This window comes from Danio rerio, chromosome 5 (genome assembly GCF_049306965.1).
Source record: "Danio rerio strain Tuebingen ecotype United States chromosome 5, GRCz12tu, whole genome shotgun sequence".
NCBI classification, from domain to species: Eukaryota; Metazoa; Chordata; class Actinopteri; order Cypriniformes; family Danionidae; genus Danio; species Danio rerio.
The window spans coordinates 31,936,432-31,951,508 of NC_133180.1; the positions used below are offsets into that span (position 1 = coordinate 31,936,432).

General features: G+C 36.5%; 1 protein-coding gene across 10 annotated transcripts in view; it reads left to right on the forward strand.

Annotated features, from left to right (window-relative positions):
- Positions 1 to 15,077, forward strand: part of camkk1a (calcium/calmodulin-dependent protein kinase kinase 1, alpha a) — a 153,237-nt gene that overhangs the window by 36,601 nt on the left and 101,559 nt on the right. For 6 of the 10 annotated variants that reach the window (XR_012405874.1, XM_073950341.1, XM_073950346.1 and 3 more), the window contains one exon: positions 14,183 to 14,239. The gene's annotated coding sequence lies outside the window, so the exon portion shown is untranslated. Of the gene's footprint in view, positions 1 to 5,455; positions 5,624 to 5,773; positions 5,911 to 14,182; positions 14,240 to 15,077 lie in introns of those variants that run through there. The other 4 variants (XM_073950343.1, XM_073950345.1, XM_073950342.1 and 1 more) reach the window with 2 other exon arrangements.

A 15,077-nucleotide genomic window follows, 5' to 3' on the forward strand; every position in this document is an offset into this window, starting at 1 on the left:
AACAGATCAGATTATTATTATAGCTTTCAGAATATTGGGATTTTCTGCTCTTAACACACTGTAGCTGTTTTTGTTGCCTGCTTTTAATGCTGGTTCTCCCCACCCACCATTCTCACAAGCCTATCAGAGTGTGCCTCAATCTCCGGCTGCATCAGATAAACAGCACAGTGACAGACATGAAGCAAACAGATCTCAAATAACATTTGTGAAAAATACTACAGGAATAACTTTCCCAATGATTATTTGATGTATTTGTTGTGAAGTTAATTCAAGCCTTTCTGCGATGATGAGTCACTCACAATGTCATTACAGTTCTCACACACACACACACACACACACACACACACACACACACACACACACACACACACACACACACACACACACACACACACACACACACACACACACACACACACACAGCATGTATGTTTAACTTTGCACTGTTTTTCCAGGATACACATTAATATCCATTGCTGTATGGATATCAGTTATGTTAATGTACAAAATAAACCTGATTTAATGTCCACAAACCGGGATTGAAGCATCTTCTCTTATACTGTAATTTTACTGACATGTGGTTGTGGTGATAAAGTAAAGATGGTAAAATCGCTGTAATTCATTATAAACATGCACTGTTTTAAAATGTTTTAATTCTGTAAAACTCATTCTTGATCACATTTGAGGATGATTGATGATCACAGACAGCTGAACAGATCTTTTATTCCCGGTTGCATTGCGCATGTCCTGTCTTGTGGATACGATCATACGTGCTACTATGAAGACATGTTAATATGCAGCAGTCAATCAATTTGGTGGGCGGGGAAACCGCACTTCTATGACACGTTGCAGTGGGCCTCAAAATGGAAGGGATTTGGATCCTTTTTTAATGTCAGGAGATTTATAAAAAGAGGCTTATTGGGTTTCTATCACTCCAATATGACTTTGGAAACACAGTACCTACACACAGTTCTGTCCAAACAGCTTACAAAATAGGAATTTCATCATAGGTGCCTTTCAAAACTACTTTTCAAAGCATTTAAAAATCTTACCAAACACAATATTGTTGTTAAATATTACAGTAAATGAAAAGTTCTGAAATATAGTAGTAAATTAGAACATTAACCTGTCACTTAATTTTAAGTACAGTTCTCGCTCAATGAACAAGCCTCAGTGAATTCATAATATGCTGCTTGTTAGTCATTGAGGTAGTAGTGTGGTTTAGGTTTTACATTTAATTAGGGATGTAGAATACACTCATGCAGAAAATGTACTTCATACGTACAAATAAGCAGCCAATACATTAATAATAGTCAGATAATAAGCCGATACTTAATAATGAGCATTGTTACACACTGTAAACTAAATAGTTACCCATTCACCTAATATCAAATAACTCATAGCTGATTATGACTTCTGCTATCTAAACTTATTTTAGCAATTTTAGCTAACCAAATCCATAGCGTGCTACTCAGTACTGTCCAATGCAAGACTTGCCTAAATCTCAGCCACCCACCTGATGCTGGAAAAGTGATTCAGTCGTTTTTGAATGATAGCTGTCCAAACACAGGTCTGTTTTCGCCCACACTGTCAGTCTTTGAGACATCTCCATCCTTTGTAGTTCTCAAAGTAAATCTTCTCATTAAAACGTCCTTTTGCATCTGATATAGCAGCCAAGCCACTTGAACAGAGAATATGAGGGAGACCCTGCTATTGTTGCATCTTCTACATTTAACTTTGCTCCCTTTAAATGCCAGACCACAGAGTACATGCTAATTTCTAGTGTCTCAGTGTCTCACTAAGTTATGTAAAGGGATTGCATTCAGCTGCAGGAAGAGCTCTGTGTGTGTGTGTTTGTGTTTGTGTGTGTTTATGTGTGTGCAAGAACTGTCCTCCTCCTCTTCGCCGGGCTGTTTTTAGAGGCACACAGTGTGAGTTGGTTGAGGTCCAGACTTTCACAGGACAAGCAAGCTATTCCACCATTCATCATTTATAAATGATGCTTACCATCGGCTAAATTTAGTGTGTTTTCTCTCTCTCTCGAGCGCTTCTCAGTTGGGATGTCCCCAGATGGATCTGATCCCCCAAAGCGTGGTTAATCTTTGCACATATGTAGTCATCAAGCATGGTCAAGCACACTTTCAGGAATACAATTTAATAAGTATGCCATTGGGGAAGTCTTTTTTCCGCAAGGTTTTCTTAGTTTTCAGTTGCTAATAGAATTTAAGGTACAATAAATACATTTTGACAAATAATGTTGTTATGTTAAGGCGCCAAACTAAAAAAATCTCCTATTTTGATGTTATTAACCTACTTGTGTGAACGCAAAACTGGCAATAATTATGGCCCAAAACACAAACATAGTTCTCATGAACCAATGTAACAAATATATTGTAATTATATATAACAAGATTATAGGATTGTAGCAACCAATAAAAGGGGTGTCAAATGAAACAAGCATACAGTGGGGTAAATAAGTATTCAACACGTCACATTTATCCGGCAGCTTAATGACGACTCTCATATGTAGAAAGAAGTCATGCATTGCTCAGGTGTTTTTTTGTTTTCACAGAATGTAGAAATCCTAAAAGTTCTGTGGATTTTGTCTATCCAAACTGATCTTTATTTTTTAAATTTGCTATTGGATTTAGGTCAGAAAATTGCCTGGGCCATTCTACAGCTTGATTTTCTTTCTCTAAAATTGAGAGTTTGCTTGGCAGTGTTTTAGATTATTTAGGTTATTGTCTTGCTGAAATGTCCACTCTGATTTCATCTTTATCATTCTGCTAATGTAGATGTTGGACTGAAGTAGATAATATTAATTTACAATGGTCAGTGTTTCCCCTACCATTATATTAGGGGGGCGCCCCGCACTCCCAACGGCTTTCCCCGCCCCCCTTGAAGTCAAGTTAATTGTGTTCATATATAAAGCCAGATCATAACTTCTTTTAACAAATAAGCTAAATAACCGTATGTAATATCTTATTTACACAACGGCATGTGATTTCTTTCTCTACATGGTCACGCAACTACACATTTCTGCTCTCTGAATCGCGCAAGGTGGAGTTCTTCATACAGTAGCCACTCTCTGCTGTATGAGAATGAGAGTGCGCACGGCACACCTGACAGAACCGAAGATGCATGTGCACTCCCGAATATTATGCATAGCCTACAGCAGCCACAACACAGGTAAATGATGTGTGGGAGCAGCTAAAACATATGCGATGTGACCTCTGTTTAGTTTATTGGTGCCACTTGCGCGAGTGATGCTCTCTTTGTTGCAAGTGCAGCCATTGTATTTCCAGTGTTTTGAGCTGCTGTGACGCGTTCGCCCCTGTATATCATCTTATCCAACCTTATGACCTCTCCCGGAAGCAAAGAGAGTCTCCTGCAAATTTATACCGACCCCGGGATCCCCAAAAAATTAGTTAAAATACTGGCACAGTGAGGGTCTGAGCATTGCATTTCTGAGGTTAAATGAATAAAGCAGTAAAGATATCATGGGTGCAAATCCCTCTCTCTTTTATTGAGGGATCTGCTGTCAATAGATGTAAGCCAGCAAAATATTTGAATGGTCTTGCAAGTATTTAGGCCTTTTTACAAATAACAACTGATTACTGTAATACACTCATTGCTTTAAACAGTAGTTTATAGGCCTATTTCCTTTTAGTGAAGAAGCATTAGATTTATAGGTGTGCATTTTAACTTCTTATGCATCAAATGTGAGCTCCAATCTTTTTCTTGATTGAGACATGTTAAATTCTTCTTTTAACATTTGCAATGTTTCCAAATTGCATTGTAATTTTTCAGAATAATTTTTATATGTGGTTTATATTATTTTCTGTGGCAGTTCATTCCGCTGTGGCGACCCCTCTGATAACTAAGGGACTAAGCCAGAGTGAAATGAATGGATCAATTATTTTCTGTAAAGCTGCTTCTGGCCATGACACGTTCACACCTAAATGGTTATAAGAGACGTGTTTAAGCTATTATATGCAGCATCCTGGATTTATTCTCTTAGGTAAGGCTAGATCTTTTCTTAAGGTTCATACTTGGAGAAAAAAATGTGCTTAATGCATTATAAAGCATGAAGCATTAGAATCAGCATGATGGTAAAAAAACTGTACATTTCTAGTCAAACCATTCTTCTTCAATCTCATATCAAAAGCGGAAATAAGGGCAGCATTAATAGCTGTAAAGTGGGAGAGTGTTGATATTATGTGATTGTATCGTATTGCAATATGGAACAATTAAATGTTGATGTTAAATTAAAAGTAATTCACAAATACCTGAAAATGAGATGATTTAATGACAATAATTCTCTATGGTTACAACTGAATTAATTTCAAAATAACTGTATAAAATGATAAAATATGAAATGATAAAACATATGATATAAATTGTACCCAGCTTAAATGTAAAATTAGAGTTACCAGAGGTGGAAAGAGAGACAAAGGGAGGGAGAGACAAAGAGAGCAAGTAGGCCTCAAAGAAGCAGAGAAGATAGACTCCAGAGGAGGAGAGGAGCAGAGCAGGAGAGAAGCCAACCAGGAAAAGACAGACCAGGAAAAGAGACAGAGCAGAGTTTTACACCTATTTTGTATCTTTCTTGACCATGTGACTAAAGCCCAAATGCTGAGACATTCAAACTGATTAATCAACATGTGACCACATCATAAAACCCCCAAAGTCCACATATCAGGCTCTGATCTTATCAGTATCTGCCTTTGAAGTCAGTATGGACCTTCTTGAGTCAAAAATACATGTTTTGTCATATAAACAAATGCATATGATAATTTAGCCTCTTACAGCATATTGCCAAATTAGTTAAAATGTACTTTAAGGACAACAGAGTGAATGTTTTGAAGTGGCCATCACAAAGCCCTGACTCAATCCTATATAAAATTTGTAGGCAGAGTTGAAAAAGTTTGTGCCAGCAAGACAGCCCACAAATCTGACTCTGTTACACCAATTATGTCTGGAAGAACGGGCAAAACTTCCTTCAAACTATTGTGAGAAGCTTGTGGAAGGATTCCCAAAACATTTGACTAAAGTTATACAGTTTAAAAGCAAAGCTAAAAAAATACCAAGGAAATTTATGTAAACTTTTGACTGTCTAGAAATTAATGAAAAATTCTCTCATTATTCTGGCATTTAGTAAATGTTAATCATTTAGGTAATCCTAACGGACCTAAAATAGTAAATGTTTAGTATGACTTACCATCAGACATTTAAAAAAAATGGCTATGTTCCTTTTTTTAGAGTTTATGTAAACTTCTGGTTTCAATTGTATTACCCCAGTGAAAGCTTTTGCATCCTCATTTCTGAGAGAGCGCATCCTGGCAGTGCGTCCACTAAGTTTTGCTTGTGTGTAAGGATTGGGAAAGCATCATAAGCTCCTCCCCATTTCCTCCACCCCTACTGTTAGGCTGTTTGTGGACAGCCGGTGACCTGTGAAAGTGGATGTGTTGGAGGTCTTAGGAGCGTCTTATGCAGTGCGGGGAGGGGAATGTCCTGGATGTTCCCATGGGTTTCTCATCATCTGGGTCCCCTCCCGCACCCCCCATAGAGCCGTATCATGCCTCTGTCCACTGGCCAACCCGTCAGCGAACCCTTGGTCTGTGTGAGTACATAAAATAAGGCATTTCTACCTCTCTTAGCTTGCTAATCACAAATTCAATAGCTGGGGTTTAGTCGGGCATTTGGCTGGGAATGTGCTTGTTGCTATTTCTGAACTCGAATATATCTTTTACTTATCTTTTTCGGTCTGTAGACATTGTTTGTATGTCCACTTGTGATGGCAGCTGTGATTCACTGGGATCGTCGATGAGATAATCTGCGTTATTCAATTAAAGTGACCCGGATTACAGTCTGATGCACTCAAACCTGACACTACACACGCTGTGTCTTGTGAGTATTTAGATCTTCCAGATGGGAAGTGTTTTGGTGCTGTCTAAAATTTGACAGTGCAAACACAATCTGTTATTTATAGAGTAGCTGTAGCATCAGATATGGCAAACACCCTGCTCAACTGGTTGTACAAGTTTAAAAGGAGGTCTCTAATTGAAATAATGTGGTTCTCAAGGATAAAAATGGCCTTAGTGTATGTCCTTTTTGCTTATTCGGCTTTTAGTTTAAAATGAAACCACATCTCGAGCTTGGTTCCCTAGCGTGTAATCCAATTTTACCCCTGACCTCAAGCGACATGCTTTCATTTCATTTATCATGGTTAATTTCAGCTTTAATTGCACTAATGTTTCCAGTGCTGGAAAGTAAGCAACATTTGAGAAATGTTCAACTGTATGGTTTAAGAAATTGCCATTAACAAACTGAATACTGAAATAAAAGCTACATTTAAATGATTTTTAAATAATAAACTGTGAAATAATGTTGCAAATGAACTGTTTTGCATTTGTAATATACTTAATCCTTTGACGGCAAAGCTTTCAGCATCAGTACTCCAGTCTGAAATATTCAACGCTTATTAGTAGATCAATCTTTCTTATAGTCAGAAGATTAATTAATTATTAAAAAATAAACATTTGTTGGATCTCTAATTAGCTTCTTTTTTCTTTTAAAAAGATACCTCATTAAATGTGACAGAAGTGCTGTTCGAGACAGTTCTACACACTTTATCTATACAGAGAATAGAAACAGACAATTATAAATGATTCCAAATACTTTTAATTATGAATCTAAATTAATTATTTAAAAAAGCTCTTTGAGGAGGCAAGATGAGAAGCTACAGATAAAGAGGAGGAGAACTGAGATTGTAAAATGACTGTAGGGAAAATGAACACTCCCTGCTTGCTGCCCCCATGTGAACCACGCTCACTCTTATGTGTGTGTGTGTGTGTGCGCATTTTGAAATGAATCCTTCTTTAAGGCTTAATGTCTGCAATATAATGCTGTTGTTGATTTTAAAGTAGATTCTAAGAGCTCTTCCTATGATTTTTCCCATCACATCTCTTCATTTTCTTGTCAGTTTTCAAAAACTGACCTTTACAATGTAATTTATTTTCTTGTATAGCAGTGACGGGCAACTTGATGGCACCTTAACAATGCACACAAGACACTACACAGAACTAGAGATAGTCTAAGATTGCTATGATTGAGGGTCTGTGATAGACTTGTGCTTGAAATAAAATTGTATTGATTTCTGAAACCACAGTTCATTCAGTGCTTTCATTTGACGTAGTGATGTAATGACTCGAAATGGTCTTTTCAGATTAGCAAATATGTGATCAGTTGTGATAAATAGCATGTAAACAATGACTGCTGAAATGTTTTGGGAATTATTTAGAGCGCTAGTTTATTTTCCGTCTTCCTCTATTACACTGTTGATTTCCTCCCTTTTGTAATCCACTTCCTGTTGTCACTCCAGCTTGTTCCTCTCGATCTCTCTGTCCTCACATTGTGTCCGTTCTTAGTGTAGGATTACCAGTGATTAATGAATCAGTCTGATCAGAGCACATCAGCAGTGAGGATTAGTCCGTGCTGTCCGTTACTGTATGAATGAAGCGTTCTCTCATTCACTCTACTGCCTGGATATGCTGATCAGAATCCACCATTATGCTGGATTAACCATTAAACATCTACTGTCATACTGAAGATTTAACACGACACAACACTATTAGTACATGTTTTTTTTTATCATGCATAAAGATTATGCTTGTGGTTTGTGCTTAAACGGATAGTTCACCCAAAAGTGAAAAGTTTGTAACCAATCAAGGGGGAGTAAATAGTCAGGAAATCTTCATTTTTTTCCCCAACTTTAACTCACACATCACTGCTAGTTAAAGCTCTTAGGGTTATATGCAGTGCTGTCTTAAGATCTTTGCACATGCCCAGGGCTTCAGACATTAAAGCTGTTAGCTGGATGTGTGATGCTGTGAACTTCATATAGATTCAGCCTTGGTTTTAATCACATGTTGCTTTATATTTGAAAGGATGAATATTGCACTAGCTCACCCGGTTGTGGATATATACAGTAGAGGCAACAATGTTCTCCTATGAGGTCAATATTATGCTGACTACATTAATTTTTCAAGTGTTTTACTATTTATATGTATATATTTACCTAAGAGCCAAGTACATTTTAAATAACATTTTGCACAACACCATTGTAAAGTTAGTCTTCAGCATGATATTTTTCCTTTTTAAAAAGAAATTATTGCTTTTCTTTAGAATGATGCATTCAATTATGACAAAAATGTAAGTGAAACTGGATGCCGCACCTTTGCATATTCTATTTTACAGCTGTTTTTAACAACAACGATAGTAAATGTTTCCAGAGTAGCTAAGTGGCATATTCAGTCAGTCAATCAGTCAGTCAGCATGTACAGTGTGTAACCTTAAAGTCTTAAACAAATATCACACAGTACTATTACCATTACAGAAAATTCACTCTATTATAGTTCACTTACCTTTTAATACACTTTGGTGCGACTATAACCTGCTATAAAAAAGCAACGACTAAAATGTTTTGAATAAGAAGCTGTAATGCCGTGGTGGGAATGGATTTTGGTGTGGCACCCCGCCATGGCAGAATGAATGTAGTGGAAACCATCATATTAGAACGATTCTGAATGATCATGTGTTACGAAAAACTAAATAATTATTCCATCACAGGAATAAAATTTATTATAAAACGAATTACAAAATTTAGTGAAAAAGTTTCATTTAATTTCCCAGTTCTGGGTTGGGGCTGGAAGGGCATCCGCTGTGTAAAACATATCCTAGAATAATTAGGCGTTTGTACCGCTGTGGTGACCTCTAAAATGAAGACTAAGCCCAAAGAAAATGAATGAATTTTAATGTTTCATTTAAATGACTATTTCTAAGCATTACTGTTTTTTGTATTTTTGATATATTAGATTTAGCTATAATGGGATTTAAAATATTTTTTTATCAATTATAAAATATTATTTATTTATTTATTTATTTATTTATTTATTTTTAAAGAATTTACCACAGTAGTAGTTTTGCCAGTAAAAGGCCACCATTCATAAACTATGTATTAATTTATTTTGGTGGCTTAATGTGAGTAATATTGAGAGATGCACAGATTCTAGTATTGGTACAATTATTCTCTTGTTATGACCAATGATAAGAGAAAACGATAAATGGCCTTCTAAAGAGTTTTGTTGTAGAAATAACACGTCCACTTTAACTCTAGACATTGACAAAATCTGTATTTGTGAAATAAAAAAGATGTAAAAATGGAATCACTTTTACCATATTTTTAAAAATCCTAATAAAAAATAATTCCCCACAGTAATATCAATCAACATAAACCTGACATTTCGTTTCATTTGGAAAAGTGTCAGAAGGTAGTTTTTTTTTTTTACAATGAATCATCTGTTGAACAGAATCCCAATCATCACAAAAACTGCAAGACCTATTAGAACCTGCATAAACTCAAGATTCTCAAGAAAATTAGTCCATTTTTGTGAAGGAAAAATCATGGTTTGGGGTTGCATTCAGTATGGGGGCGAGCAAGAGATCTGCAGAGTGGATGGCAACATCAACAGCCTGAGTTATCAAGACATTTGTGCTATTCATTACATTACAAACCACAGGAGAGGGCAAATTCTTCAGCAGACTAGCACTCCTCATACTTTAGCCTCAACATCAAAGTTCCTGAAAGGAAAGAAGGTCAAAGGGCTCCAGGATGGGCCAGCCCAGTCACCAGAAATGAACATTATTGAGCATGTCTGGGGTAAGATGAAGGAGGAGGCATTGAAGATGCATCCAAAGAATCTTGATGAACGCTGGGAGTCCTGCAAGAATGTGCTCTTTGCCATTCCAGATGACTTTATTAATAAGTTATCTGAGTCATTGCAGAGGTGTATGGATGCAGTCCTCCAAGCTCATGGGAGTCATACACTATATTCTTTCTCCACTGCACCATGACTTTATATTCTAGACTGTACATTTTTTTTTGTTAAGTGACAAGACTTTTGTCTAAGCAAAGTCAGACCTTACTGTCCTAATTAAATAATTAAAAATAAGGCATGCTCATATTTTATTTAGTTAAAATAAGCATGATCTAGAGGACTTCGCCTTTCATATAAGCCACTTCTGATAGGTAGGTAGGTAAGGTAGGTAAAACTTTATTGTCCCAGTTAGGGATATTTGTCTTGGGCTCTTGCTTTCAGCTGCAGTCATCACAAACATGGAATAATAATACAACATACTAAAAACAAATGAGTATATAAATAAATAAATCTATACCCCTCCCCCCTCATATATACACACAAATAAGCAAAACAGATGCTCTCAGTCTAAGCCACCACTATTATTTAATACCAAATGATCAACTAAGTCAGGTTATTATTAGCTGTTCCTAAAACTTGGATAGGTGACAAGACTTTAGTCAGGTAGTGTACATGTTGTACAATTATTGTAATTAAAAAAGCTTTTTTTTTAACAAAACTAAAATAACATTATTTTGTTTAGCAGTATTTGTAGATTCATAAAACAGTATCAGCTACCATATCTTCATGCAGGTTGTTGATGTGAGCATGTCTAACTGTGTAATCCATAAAAGGTTTTGTTGTCATTCATAAGTGGCCATTAAATCCACTTTTCATGTTCCAGGGGGCCCTTTAAGTGGACAAACAGCAGAGATCCTGGACCGTTTGCTTTTAGGATCCTGCGGTCTCCATGCACTGTTATGTGTGAAATGCTGCATGGTTCTAAATTAGTGTCTGGTTTCAGACCGTCTCCAAGCGGTTGCCTTTGTTGTACCTGCCTGATATCCAGTAGGGCATCTCTCACTTTGTCTCTCTGCTGCAAAGCTGATATGTTTCTTTTATCTTCGCCAAGCATACAATTAAAGTTTCTCTCTCAGAATAGTGTTGGTTTGGCCATTCATCCTCTCACGCTGGCATTTTCTGACAGCCTCCTCCCAAATCCCCATCCCACTCCAATTTTCTGGCAGCTCTGTTTTGTTCCCTTGCTGACTTGAATAGGTTTTAATGGCGCTGCTTCATGTTTGAAATTAAGACTTGTGGCTTAAGACAGCAAACCAGACCCGGGAGCTTTCTGATGTGTGCCGCATGCGACATTTGCCCTGAAATCCAGGCCTCCAACATCACAGACTTAGTGGAAAGACTCTAACATCTTCTTTTTTTTCTGGACAAGGCAGACGAGTTGTTTCGCTGTATGTGGAGGGCTTGACTTTTTCGCAAGTGGCCTTTTTGTCTACATCATGTTTCTGAGAAGAGGGAGGTCTGGATTGCCGCTGGAAAAGAGGTCGGTCATTTTTGTCGTACTGAGTGAAGACACTTGAGCTTGTCTGCAGCTCTCCTCTGTTCACTAAAGGCCCTGGTATGCTTCAAACGAGGCTCTATTTTGTTCTTCGTTTAAAGCAAAAGAAGTTGGAAAAGGCTGAGTAACACTGAGTACACTGTTTTCCAACCTTCTGACACCCCCACGCTGTAGAAGGCAGGTTAAAAATATGTCACACTGCTCACATGTACCTATAAACACACCAGCGATGTCCACTTACACTGTGTCATCAAGCGACATGTTTCAGAGACGAGCAATTTGGCTGTCTGCGCTAAATGCAACGTGACATGACATTTTAATTCCAGCCACTGCACTCTAAATGAAATGGTAAAGGATTTTGATATAACTAATAGATATTGAACTTCTTTAACATTATTAATAAGCTATTGAGTGACTAATGTTGTTGGTCACAGTTCTGACTTTCATTTTCACTGTTTGCTAATTATTTTATTTTTAATATCTGAGATGAACTCTGATTTCAGTAGTATGGTAACAAATGTCAGGTTTAATGATAATTAAATGTACATTGGTAGTATTTAACACTGAATAAAGCGCATAGGGCTCTATTTTAATGATCTAGACCAGTGCTTCTCAAACTGTGGTACGTGTACCACTAGTGGTACGCAGGCTTCCTTCTAGTGGTACGCAGAGGAATGAAATATGTCATGTATATGCTACACACATTTCAAAATTGATCAAAAATGATGTATATAATATGCTATAAATGACATATAGCCTATATTTCTGAGGTAATCTGCCTAGTTTTTTTTTTAACTGTGCAGAGTTGTAGCTGCTTTACTGGGCCTACTACGCTACTGTTTTTCAATACTGCTCATTTTGGTGGTACTTGGAGAGACAATTTTTTTCTGAGGTGGTACTTGATGAAAAACGTTTGAGAACCACTGATCTAGACACATAGTCTAAAGTACATGGCGCAAAATCTATGTGGTCTAACAGGGTTGTGCTTATTCTTCTAATGAGTTATGGGTTTGTTTTGAGCATAGCGTGCATTAAATCATGTAGAGTCTCACCTCCCATTCCCTATAATAGTCAGTTGCGTTGCGCCATGGCACATTTGCTATGTACATGGTAGACTTTTTTGAGGAAAAACTGAACGCTAGTGAGAAAACAAACGAGTTAAACAGACCATCTGCAGCCTGAGGATAAAGAATAAGCCTCCTACATTCTGCCTCTTTACTTTTACTTCTTACTTTACTCCTTTACTTTCGTGGATAAGGAAACGGTATTGTACGCATTCCACTGAACACATCCATTAGCCTACATATTTAATTAAGTTTGTTAAGTGCAAAGATTTCAAAACTGTTTCTAAATTCAGTTTTATTTTCCAGCGTAATGATACGAATGCTGACAACGAATGTGCAGCTCCAAATGCAAGGTTTATTCATAAATGGTCAGGCAGGCAACGATCAACAGGGTCAAACAGATGTATACGGGCAATCCAGAGTCGTGGTCAATAAACAGGTGAATGATCGGTACAAGCAGCAAGCAATGTAAAAAAACACAAAAACAAAGCAAGGGTCACAACACTGCAAAGTAAGGCAAGGGAGACATGTCATAATGTCACAGTACAGTACAGTTAAACAAGATTCAGCAATGTGTATGTGTGTGTTTGAGAGTTGTACAAATAGTGTTTGTAATTAGTCCTGAATAGCTTCAGCTGTGTCTGTTTGCATTCATGGGGGATCTAGGCCAGATGAGTCACCGACACCTGTAAGATATTTGGCATGCTAAATTTCTGTACCTGTCTGTGATTCGAATCATGCTGTGTGAATTTGTTCTGATTGGAAATAACAATGGCGATTACCTACTGCTAAAGAGAGAGCAGCATTCACTAGTGTGTGTATCTGCAGGCTAGCGGTATGCTGGGTGAGAAGTTAAGGGCTTCTTTTCTGCCCATTTGGACCCAAGAGCTGAAAGAAAAACTAGTGGAAATTTGTCATGAGCACCTGTGTCTGTTTGATGTGTCATCTGAGAAACATCACAACTGGGTCGAAAAAGAAAAGAGTTGAGGAAAAATTTGCTACTGTAATTCCCTTAAAAAAGGCCAGATGAGCAAAATACGTACATTTTCTACCTCACTAAAGGCTTCTTTCTCATTATGGTAATAACAAAATATATACTACATAATCTCGCAATGTTTCCATGTCACTTCTCACATGTGTTTGGTTATGAAACATAGTGTGGGGGACCGAGATGAAGTTGTCTGCGATTCTCCTACTGTTATGTCATTTAGACTGAAACCCCCCGTCGCCTATCCGTCCTCTAGTGTAAACACAGTACCAACAGAACGCTAGCCCAGATAGTCCTGTAATGGGATAGCATATACGACAAGACTACTTTAAAAAAATTCATGCAGTCTGAACAGTCTTATAGTTATCTACACAAAATTCTGTGCTATTTACCAGGCCATAAATGAATTTTCTATTCATTCTATTCTATTCATATTAATTTCTATTCATCTATTTAACTATTTGTCTACTTCCTCCAGTGATCATGGCAGCAGTAATTCATCAAATGATGTAAGAGAGCATTAAAATCAGGGCATATCTAGATACGCTGTGCAGTCTAGTGCACATTTTACATTAAAAAGTGTTGATTCATTAATCTTAGTGAATTGTGCCTTCGCTCAGTTATTATCCACTTTCCTTCTTACAGGTTATGCTAAACCATTTCTACATTAAGTGACAATATTTTAATGAATTCCCCTGTACAGTATATTCAAGTTACCTGTATGACTTCCCAGCATTGCTTAAGGGTATGTACTTTGTGAAGGAAGTGCAGCTCAGGTTTCAGGATTGGTACACAATATTTATTTAGAATAGCGATTTGACATGAACTCATACTAGTTTTCTTGTATCACTTACAGGTCCCTTTCTGCTTTAGAGAGACTAGTGGAGGAAGCGTTGAATGCTGCAAGACTGAGGTGAGTTTTATCTTCAACTGCTTGGTTTTACAGTTATATCTGACAGGTCGCTTTAAAATATCACACTTTAAAAATGTTTGTAGATCAGTGCAAAAGGGGCAGCTTCCACCGTAAGCATCTGCAAATTAGGCACTCATACTGTAATCTGTCTAGTTGTTCCTCCATGTGTGAAATCCCATTTGTATTCATCTGCATGTACATTGGCCGTGTCCTCAATCACTGTACGCTCCAGCGCTTTAAAGCCTGTCAATATTCATCTCATCAGCTCCCACTCGCCCTCACAGCTTACAGACTCTTAAAGGGAAAGTAATGGCTGTTAATGCACGCTTCAGATTAATATGTTTTAGCGCTGTTTTATTTATTTATTTATTTATTTATTTATTTATTTATTTATTTATTATTATTATTATTATACATTTTATTTTGTAGATGCTGTTCATAATATTTTGTATAATCCCTTTTCAGCTAATATTATTACTATATTATTACCATGTTGTTTACAATATATTATTATTATTATTATAGGATACTTTTTATTATAATTTTGAAGATGCTGTTTATATTTTGTATGAACCCTTATCAGTTTATATTATTATTATAGTATTACTATGTTGTTTACTATATTATTATTATTATTATTATTACTATTACTATTATTACTATTATTATTATTATTATTATTATTATTATTATAGGATACTTTTTATTATATTATTGTAGATGCTGTTTATATTTTGTATAAACCCTTATCAGTTTACATTATTCTATATTATTACTTTGTTGTTTACTATATTATTATTATTATTGTGATTATTATTATTATTATTATTATTATTAT